Raw genomic sequence first — 10,941 nt, 5'->3', positions numbered from 1 at the left:
AGCAGCCTCAGGCAAATTACTTCAACTCCCTGTGTCTCCACTTCCTCATCTGTCAAGCAGTGATATTAATGATATGTTTCTGCTGGGACTCTTTGAGAATTAGATGATCTAAAACATGTATAACACTTTGAAGCACCTGGTACATACTAAGTGTAAAATAGATGTGAGTTTTTCTTATTACACTGTACTGGGCACTGTGCTAGGTGTTAATCTTACCACCACAAAGCTAACTTTCTAGTAGAGAAATATAAGGCCTATCAATAAATAAGCATCATGACATGCTATAGATGGTATGATTAAAAATGTGACCATGTACAGATGGATCAAAGAGAAAAAAGTGGTCAAGGAGTTTGGATCAGAGGTTTATTCAGGGGGCAGTCTGACTCGGGTCTTGAATGAAGATTATGTATTTGCTAGGCAGGTTAGACTGGAGAAAAAAGTACTGAAAACAGAGGACATTACATGAACAAAGACATAAAGACTTGAAATAACATGGAATATTAGGGCAACTGAGCACTGAAGTTGGAGGAAGAAGGAGAATTCTTTCTTTTTTTTTTTTTATTCCTGAGACTGAGTATCTCTCTGTCACCCAGGCTGGAGTGCAGTGGCATGATTTCGTCTTACTGCAACCTCTGCCTCCTGGGTTCAAGCAATTCTTCTGCCTCAGCCTCCTGAGTAGCTGGGACTACAGGCGTGCACCACCACACCTGGCTAATTTTTGTATTCGTATTGTGTATTTCAAAATAACTAGAAGAGAAGGATTTTTATGTTCCCAACACAAAGAAAAAAATAAATGTTTGTGGTAATAGATATACTAATTACCCTGATTTGATCATCATATATTATATACATGTATCCAGATATCACATGTACCCAAAGCTATGTACAACTATTAATATGTCAACAAAAACTTTTTAATTCTAGAAAATAAAGATGATGGGTGGTTTAAAAACAAACAAATAAATAAATACATTTTGAAAGGACAGGATGTTTAAATATTACACAGCCATTAAAATTCGGTGTTCATAAGATTATTTACTGATATCACATACATTTTAATAGTTAATTTTAAAGGTAAAATATAATATTGCATATATGATGTGATCCTTGTTATTACCAATACATAAACATTTCCATGTAAAGGTAATTCCAAGATATGTTTAAAATTGTCACTTACTCTAGTTGGCATAATTTGGGGTTGTTTTCATTTTCTTTAAACATATACAGTCATGTATCACATAACATTTTGGTCAACAATGGATCCCATATATACCAGTAGTTCCATAATGTCACAGGATCCTTGGGGTGTCACTTTTCCAGTGGGAAACCTTCTTGGCCAGTGGCTCCTTTGCCTGAATTTTGCTAGGGCCCTCTGGGCTCGTTTTACCCACTCAACCTAAGAGTCTGAACTTGGCTCACACTACTGGCCTGGATCCCACACCTGCCAAGGGTGAGCCAGGTATGGAGTAGTGAGGGATGTGTGAGTGAGTGAGCGTGGGGTCCAGCCACTGCGCCCAGCCAGGCATGCAGCAGGGCAGGCAGCTCCAGGCGCCAGTATGGGTACCACCTCCCTGCAATGCTATGGCTGGACCAGGCGTACCACAAGCAGCTTCCACAGCTGGCATAGGGAAATGCAGTGGTGCCTGGAAGCTTAGAGATGCCAGGAGCCACCAAGCCCAAAAGACAGTATCACAGCCCTAGCTCAGAGAGCACCTAGGTCTGCAATCCCTGAAGGGCTGCTGCTCTTCTCTCCTTCTCTCTCCTCTCCTTTGCTCACAACATGGTAGCACAACATTGTGTTGATGCTGGTCTAAACAAATCTATTGCACTGTCAGTGGTATAAAAGCATAGCACATGCTATTATGTACAGTATATAATACTTGAAATGATAATAAATGGCTGTTACTAGTTTATGTATTTGCTATACTATACTTTTAATCATTATTTTAGAGTGTTCTTCTACCTATAAAATAATTAACTGTAAAACAGCCTCAGGCAGGTCCCACAGGAGATATTCCAGAAAAAGCCTTCATCATCATAAGAGATGACAGCTCCTGCTGGGTGTGGTGGCTCACACCTGTAATCCCAGCACTTTGGGAAGTGGAGGCAGGTGGATCACAAGGTTAGGAGATCAAGACCATCCTAGCCAACGTGGTGAAACCCTGTCTCCATTAAAAATACAAAAAAGGCCGGGCGCGGTGGCTCAAGCCTGTAATCCCAGCACTTTGGGAGGCCGAGGCGGGTGGATCACGAGGTCAAGAGATCGAGACCATCCTGGTCAACATGGTGAAACCCCGTCTCTACTAATACAAAAAATTAGCTGGGCACGGTGGCGCGTGCCTGTAATCCCAGCTACTCAGGAGGCTGAGGCAGGAGAATTGCCTGAACCCAGGAGGCGGAGATTGCGGTGAGCCGAGATCGCGCCATTGCGCTCCAGCCTGGGTATCAAGAGCGAAACTCCGTCTCAAAAAAAAAAAAAAAAAAATACAAAAAATTAGCTGAGTGTGGTGGTGCGTGCCTGTAGTTCCAGCTACTTGGGAGGCTCCCCCTGGGGAGGTGGAGATTTTAGTAAGCTGAGATCACATCACTGCACTCAAGCCTAGGCAATAGAATGAGACTCCATCTCAAAAAAAAAAAAAAAAAAGAGATGACAACTCCATGCATGTTATTGCCTCTGAAGACCTTCCAGTGGGACAAGATGTGGAGGTGGAAGACAGTGATACTGATCCTGACCCTGTGTAGCCTAGGCTGAGGAATGTTTGTATCTTAGTTTTTAACACAAATGTTTAAAAAATAAAATAAAATAACTTAAAAATAGAGAAAGCTTATAGAATAAATATATAAAGAATAAAACTTTTTGTTTTGGGAGGCCGAGGAAGGCAGATTCAGGAGACTGAGACCAGTCTGACCAACATGGTGAAACCCTATTTCTACTAAAAATATAAAAAAATTAGCTGGGCATGGTGGCACATGCCTGTAGTCCCAGCTATTCGGAGGCTGAGGCAGGAGAATTGATTGAAACCAGGAGGCGGAGATTGCGGTGAGCCGAGATCGTGCCCACTGCAGTACAGCCTGTGTGACAGTGGGAGACTCTATCTCAAAAAAAAAAAAAAAAAACTATTCTTGTACAGCTGTGCAGTGTGTTTGTGTTTTAAACTAAGTATTAGTATAAAAGAGTTAAAAGTTAAAAACATTTTTTTTTAACTTTATGAACTTTTACTTTATAAAATTTATAAAGTAAAAATGTTACAGTGTGATAAAGTTAATTTATTATTGAAGAAAGGAAAATATTTTTAAATAAATTTAGTGTAACCTGAGTGTTTAGTGTTTGTAAAATCTACAATAGTGTACATAATGTCCTAGGCCTTCACATTCACTCACTACTCACTCACCCAGAGCAAATTCCAGTCCTTCAAATTCCATTCATAGTAAGTGCCCTACACAGGTGTAGCAGTTTTTATCTTTTATAGCATATTTTATAGTATCTTTTCTATCTTTAGCTACACAAATACTTACCATTGTGTTACAATTGCCTATACCCTCCAGTACAATAACATGCTGTACAGGTTTATAGCCTAAGAGCAATAGGCTATACCACATAGCCTGGGAGTATTGCAGGCTATGCCGTTATAGGTCTGTGTGAGGACACTATGATGTTCCTACAATGATTAAATCACCTAACAAAGGATTTATCAGAATTTATTCTCATTGTTAAATGATGCATGACTGTACATAATTTCCAATTTTTCTACAATGATTATGTACAATTTATAACCACAGAAATGATGAAAGTAACTTTGTAAAGGTAAAGTTTCTGTTCTTTTATTTGGTTTTCATGTTCTGTAAAATTATATGTGAATGTGTGTACACATGTATGTAAACTTACATTTTATCCTTATGATTTTTTCTGAGATAAACAGAAAATTTTTCTTCTATTTGGTTTGTAAAAAAAAAAATGACTGATGCTGTTTAAGAGATATTTCAAAAAATGGGTAATATTATAAATCACCAGTTACAACTTAAGTTTCAATTATACTTAAAATTCATGTAGGTGCAATGTCTCATCTTTATGGTAAGGGATGAAGTGTGATATAACTGTGGATAACAAACAGATAAAGTATAATTTCACAGTCTCACATCAATTAATTTCACTTGGCCCAACTTCACTCAGTAATAAAGGTGTTTCTAACTGGCCTCGTTTCCAGTTTGACTCTTTTTTCTTCAGACCATTGCAAGGGCTATTTCTCTCATGATTCTTGGTTCTTGGGAAAGGATTAACATTTCTGCATGGACCTCTAATAATCACACTGGTCTAAATTGTTCTCCTCACAACTATTAAAGACCTAATTTAGCATTTCTTTTCATACACCCATCCACAGAATTTTACTGAGTTGATCTCTGCCATATTGAGTTGAATAAGTAATTATCAGATGTTTTTTATGTATCAGCCATGGAATAAAGGGATAAACAAAATAATGCAATTATCTTTAAAGGTGAACTCATAAGTAGATGTCTGTACACACACACACTGTTGAATTGAGACTGGGATGAGAATTCAGGAGTCAGAAAATGTTTCTGAACACAGATGGCATCGGAGTGGTACTTGAAGTCTGAGTAGTAGCTCATCCTACAAACAAGGTGGAGAGGGATATTTTAGTAAATGCCAACAGCTTGAACAAAGATGTAGAAGCATTAAAAGACACGATGTGTGTAGGAGATAGTGGTAAATTTGGTAAGGACTTGGGCACATGGGAAGGTGTAATTTGAGATGAGTCCCATTGTATTTGATGTTACAAAGTCAGATCTCTACATTGTAAGCAGTGAAGAGGCATTATCTGTCTTTCATCATCAAATCAGATGATTATTTATGGATCAGATTTTTGTCACAGTAAGAAAATTCTGGTGGTGCTAGAGGAGGAAACTGGAGACATAGAGAATTGTCTCAAGATTCTTAGGAAGAGGGAGTAAGAATCTGAGTCAGGATCCTGGCATGGAATTATGTAATAAATAGAACACATTTGAAAATGGTTCTTGATGAACAGACTTATGAGAAAGGATAAAGGAGAAGTTAAGGGCAACACTGCTTTCTCACTGGCTCTGTGCTTTCTAAGACATGTCCTCTACTCCTGAGGTCAGCAGTCATAGATCTGTTTATATCTCCCAAACAGACATACATTGTCTAGTGTCTACCTGTTATAACCACCTGGACCTGGATAGGCCATAAGCACTTCAAAGTCAACAAATTGAATTAAAGCAAACATTATAAACTTTTCCTCTAAATAACATTTCTCAGCTACACTCTGTTTCTCAAAAGGTGGCATCTTCCTGGAGTAATTCATGAGTTCTTTTTCTCACCTCCACCCATCCACTGAATTACCAAGTCTGGTTGATTTTTATCCTTGAATTTTTTTCTTTTTTTTCAAATATGCCCTTGCCCTTCTCTCAATACTTTTCTCCACCTCTGAGTCATCAATTTCCTTGAAAACTACTCCTACCTTTACTCCATCCAATTCATCAAAAACCCCTGCCAATTTTAATTCCTAAAGATTTATTTTAATTCTACCTTTTTTCAGGCCATCACCATTTCTCAGTTTTGTTACTCAATTGCTTTACAACCTATAATCAGTTCAGTTCCTCAGATATATTCACATGATCTATTAGTACACCTTTAACTGGCTTCTCCACTTCCTATTCAGTTGATCTTCCACCCCTTCCTCCAAGCATGTCCTCAAACACAGATCTGCCCACTTCACACCTCTGCTTACAAACTTTCATTGCCTCTCCGTTACCAATAGGATGAAGGCTAAGATCATCAGAGAACTGACAATAAATGTCCTCTAAGCTTCCATTCCTTCCCCGCCACCATCAATTCCCACCACTCCAGGTTTCACTAAGTAGTTTCTAATTACATACATTAGAATAACCACAAATACAAGTTACCAAAATCAAGGTTATTTAGTCATTTCCTGTTCTTTTATGAGCAACCTGTGGTTCTTCAATACCTCTAATTATTGAATTAGACTATATTACAACATTCTCCAAAGGACACACAGTAGTCAAGTCGTCTCAGATAATAATTATAAATGTAGTTCCAGAACTCTGTATTAAGAAACTGAAACTTTAATAGCATTTCTGCAATTGAATTACAAAACAATTACTGTAACTCAAACTAAGCTGATTTATTTTTAACCCTAGCAAATAAAAATAACAATAATAATGATGATGATAATGATAGCTACCATGTATTGAAGACCAACAATGTCCCAGATGTTGATAAATGCTTCATCTACATTAGAGGTTGAATATCCCTATCCAAACTGCTTGGGACCAGAATTGTTTCAAATTTTGGATTTGTTAAGATTTTGGAATATTTGCAAATATATCATGAGATATCTTGGGGATGGAACCCAAATATAAATATGAAATTTATTTATGTTTGCTATATGCCTTATACACATAGGAGGAAGGTAACTTCATACAATATTTTTGAATAATAATATGCATGAAATTAAGTTTTGATTGCATTTTGGCTTTGACTCATCATATAAGGTCAGGTGGGAGATTTTCTACTTGTGGCATCATGTAGGATTTTGGAGCATTTGGATTTCAGATTTTCAGATTAGGGATGCTCAACCTGTATCTCAATAGCTCTCAAACGATGTATCACTGTTCCCATTTTAAAGATGAATATACTAAGTCTCAGTAAGACTCAGGGTCATCCCCAAAATGGTAATGCCATAGCAGAGAGTCAATTCAAATCTTTCTGATTCCAAGGCTAATACCCTTGCTACAATGACACACTAGTTAATAAAAGTTTATTAAATGTATGTATAACTACATTAATGTTAAAAAGCATACAAAGTGATCTTTCATTCCATGCTGAATTTCATGCTTCATGTTCACTTATTTTGTAAAAGCTTATACCATTTATAATAATGTTCAAAGGAAGCAACATAGTATCTTTAACTCTGCACTTGACTATAGAAATTCCCACTTAAATTAATTGCATATCAAAAACCTTATACATACCTGTGCATCTGAGTATGCCAAGCCTCATGTAAGTCTCAAACAATTAAAAACTTCTCAGAGAAGACTTGGTTAACTTTTCTCTCCCCACATATGTCAGATTAGATCCCCCTTCTATAAAATGCTGTAACCCTCAGTCTTCCTCCTTCATATCATTTTTAGAAACTGTAAATTGAATAAGCTTTTTTTCTTTTACAATTATTTCTTCAGAAACATCTTCCACAGAGAAATTAAGAAGCCTACTGGAAGCGACAACTTGTTTCCCTTCCTCACATTCTCTCCTATCACCTAGCCCTGTGCTTGGCACAGTATTTGTGCTTTGCATCAATCAGATGAGTAAATGCATACATAAAAGAAACAAGAAATACAGATATGTAAAAACACTCTTAATGTAAGGAATCATCAAATATGGATCACAGGTATTGAGGAATGGTAGTTATTGAGAGAGGTAAAAATTCAATTATAGAAAACCATGGATGACATGAATAAGAGGTATAAACACTAATTCGCAGGCAGTACAATGAATGACACAGTTTATTGAGTCTTATGACATAAAATAATAGATGATTAGTTTGATTAAGCTCCTAGTTATCTAAGCCTTTTTAAAATAGCTTGACAACAATGTGAAAATTTTCTTGATAATCACCACATATCTTTTCACCTACCGATTTGTCTATTAAAACCTTAACCACATTTAAGCTCTCTAAGATTGCATTCACATGTTCTTTCATATAACTTTCCCAGATCTCTACACTCATAAAATAAAAGGGTTTTGCAATCACAACTCTCCATCTTATAATTCCTGATTTGTCTGATATATAAGACAAGACTGGGGAACGTACAGGAATAATGCAGGAGGCACTACATTCTCTCAATAATGCCATAGTTCCATGTACAGTTGACAGTGGGCCTCCTCTTCTTCATCTGAAAAACTAGCCAGTCGTAAATTAAAACAAACAAACAAAACTCATGAAATCCAGTAGCTTAGCTTTTTAAAACTTACACACTTTTATCATAATGTAGGAAGCAATGATTATAGAAAAAACTTGTGAAGAGCAAGAGATTCTGGTATAGTGGAAAATTTACTGCCGCAATTAAAGCTACAAAAGTATGGCTAAGATCTACAGCAAGTCAGTTGTTTTCCAAGTTCGCAATTATCTTTATAATGTCTGATTATTTATTGTGGTAACCTCCCGGATGGTTCCAGTGATCTTTACCATTTGGTATTCACATCCTTATGCGGTCCTCTCTAACGTACCAGGTTGGTCCGAGCATTCAATAACACACAGTAGAAGTAATAATATGTCATTTCTGATGTTAGATTATAAAGAAGACTGTGGCTTTTTTCTTAGACTCCTCTCCCCTCCTCTCCTCTCCTTTCTTCTCTCTCTTTCCCTCTCTCTCTCTTTCATACACACACACACACACACACACACACACACACACACAGAGCTGGGGTCACCCAGTTGACAATGACATTGAATCAGCCAATGGGGAAGCCCATGTGGCGAGAAACGGAAGTCTCTGGCCAACAGACAATGAAGTGAAGCCTGTCAATAATGATGTTAGTGAACTTGGAAGCAGATCCTTCAGCCCAGTCAAGTCTTGAGATAACTACAACCCTAGCTGACATTTTGTAAGTAGTTTACCCAGTCGGTTCTGAGTTAGGGTCAGTGACTGCCATCCTGACTCTAACTCAGCACCAACTGGGTAAGCTACTAACATATTCTTGACTTTCAGAAATGGGGAGATAATAAATCTTTCAAAGGGCTAAGATTAGGAATAATTTTTTTTTTTTTTTTTTTTTTTTTTGAGACGGAGTTTTGCTCTTGTCGCCCAGGCTGCAGTGCAATGGCATGATCTCGGCTCATTACAACCTCTGCCTCCCGGAGTTGAAGCAGTTCTCATGCTTCAGCCTACTGAGTAGCTGGGATTACAGTCACCTGCCACCCTGCCCTGCTAATCTTTGCATTTTTAGCAGAGACGGGGTTTCGCCATGTTGCCCAGCTGAGATTACAGGGTCCCGCCACCACGCCCGGCTAGTAGAGACAGGGTTTCACCATGTTGGCCAGGCTGGTCTCAAACTCCTCACCTCAGGTGATCTGCCCACCTTGGCCTCCCAAAATGCTGGGATTACAGGTGTGAGCCACCGCGGCCGGCTTGAGACACCGCGCTGGGCAGGAATAATTCTTACACAGCACTTACTTCACAAAATTGTTATGAGGGCAAAATAAAAGAAAATGCTCAGAAAACTGATGTTTTAAAAAGTACTATCCAAAGGTCAACATATCGTCATGTGTAATTTCATCTCCCACTAACTCTGATAGTGGGCGTTTAAAGAAAGACTTCAGCTTAATGAATTCAGCTATAAAAATATTCTCCTCAAATTTCAGTAAAATAAAAGAACTCTGAAATATCACAAGCTGTGTTCATTATTATGGGTAACCTCCAATTCACTTTGTCCTTCTTCACAATGAAAATTGAACTATAGTAATTTGCTTTCATAAGACATTTTTTAAAAGAAGTATTTGTTTTCCTCACTAAGGAGATATTACTCTTTAACAGTAAGAAGATAATTATCTTGTTGGGATAAAAAATGTCAATGTTACATTCATAATTTCAGCTCTCAGTTTAAAATAGATTCAATGTGTGACCATCACATATGTATAGCCAGAAATATTCTCAAGAGATATCTATCTTTTAAAGTAGCTAACATTTTGGCATGATTCTTCCAAATTGAAACGGTAATATCTTTAACATTCACTCTGTAGGGAAAAAAAATACTGTCATTCTCTAAAGTAACTTCGAGATGAAAAATTGTAACAGTTGTTAATGCTTTATAGCTTTAAATTCCAGGATTAATATATTTCAGAAATGATTTAAACTTCAGGATTAATATAATTCTAAAAATGGTTAAAAGAAAACCATTACTGGCAATAGATGGTCAACAATAATATATGCCTCATTTTCTACATGAAAAACAGTTCTGACAAATAGATTTAGATGAAGCAAAATGTAATAAATAAATCAAAGAAATGAAAGCCCTTTATGAAACTGTAAGACACCGTATAAATAACAAGTATCATGATATTGGCAATGTTATTATGAAAATAAACCATAAAATGCCATGTGGGGGAAAACATGGACAGTGAGAAAATGAAAGCTAGATGAAAGAAAGAGGGAGGAAATTTAGACTATCATATCAAGAGCAATGTCCGTCTTAACCACTGGAAAAACATTTCCATTAGCAGGATAGACTTAAGTGGTTTCACACTGGAAGACCATCATATTCTGAAGAATGGAAGTCCATGAAAAGATCTATGAACAATGAAGGAATTGAAAATAGAATAAAGGGCAGAGAGAGGACAAGGAAGAAAAAAACTGAGATAAAGGATGCTTCTTAACAATATGATTTGAATTTAAACCCAGAACATCTGCTTTTTGTAAAAATCTGTGAATTAGCTCATAATAAAGGAATTTGTTGACTTGCATCTTCAATTGCAAGAAAGAAATAAAAAGATTATTAGGAAAAAAAACTATCATATCGAGGACAATAAAATTTATCTGACTAAAAGGGAAACTTCTTACAGGCCAATAGCAGCTGTATGTGCATCTTTGAAAAGACGCTCTTGTGAAAGAATTTAAATCAGATTTAGTCCATTCATTTTTAGTAATAAAGTAATTGTATCTGTAAAATGACATTTGCTCTTATTCTTCAATCCTACCATCATTTAAGAACCCAGCATGGCAAAAAGAAAGAATTCTTACTTTCAAAAAGTTGATTTTTGAATTAGCTAGCCTTTCCAAATGGGCATTAGGAAGCACTTAATCCTTTTTAGGCAGCTGAAAAACACAAATCTAGATTCCGAAGTTTGTGAACTTCAGTTTTCTTCTTCACTCAAGGCAATGAATTCT

The sequence above is a fragment of the Aotus nancymaae genome, unplaced genomic scaffold (genome assembly GCF_030222135.1).
Source record: "Aotus nancymaae isolate 86718 unplaced genomic scaffold, 86718_ANA_hifiasm-v0.15.2.pri h1tg000048l, whole genome shotgun sequence".
Classification (NCBI taxonomy): domain Eukaryota; kingdom Metazoa; phylum Chordata; class Mammalia; order Primates; family Aotidae; genus Aotus; species Aotus nancymaae.
Note: the sequence above shows the minus strand (reverse complement) of the source record.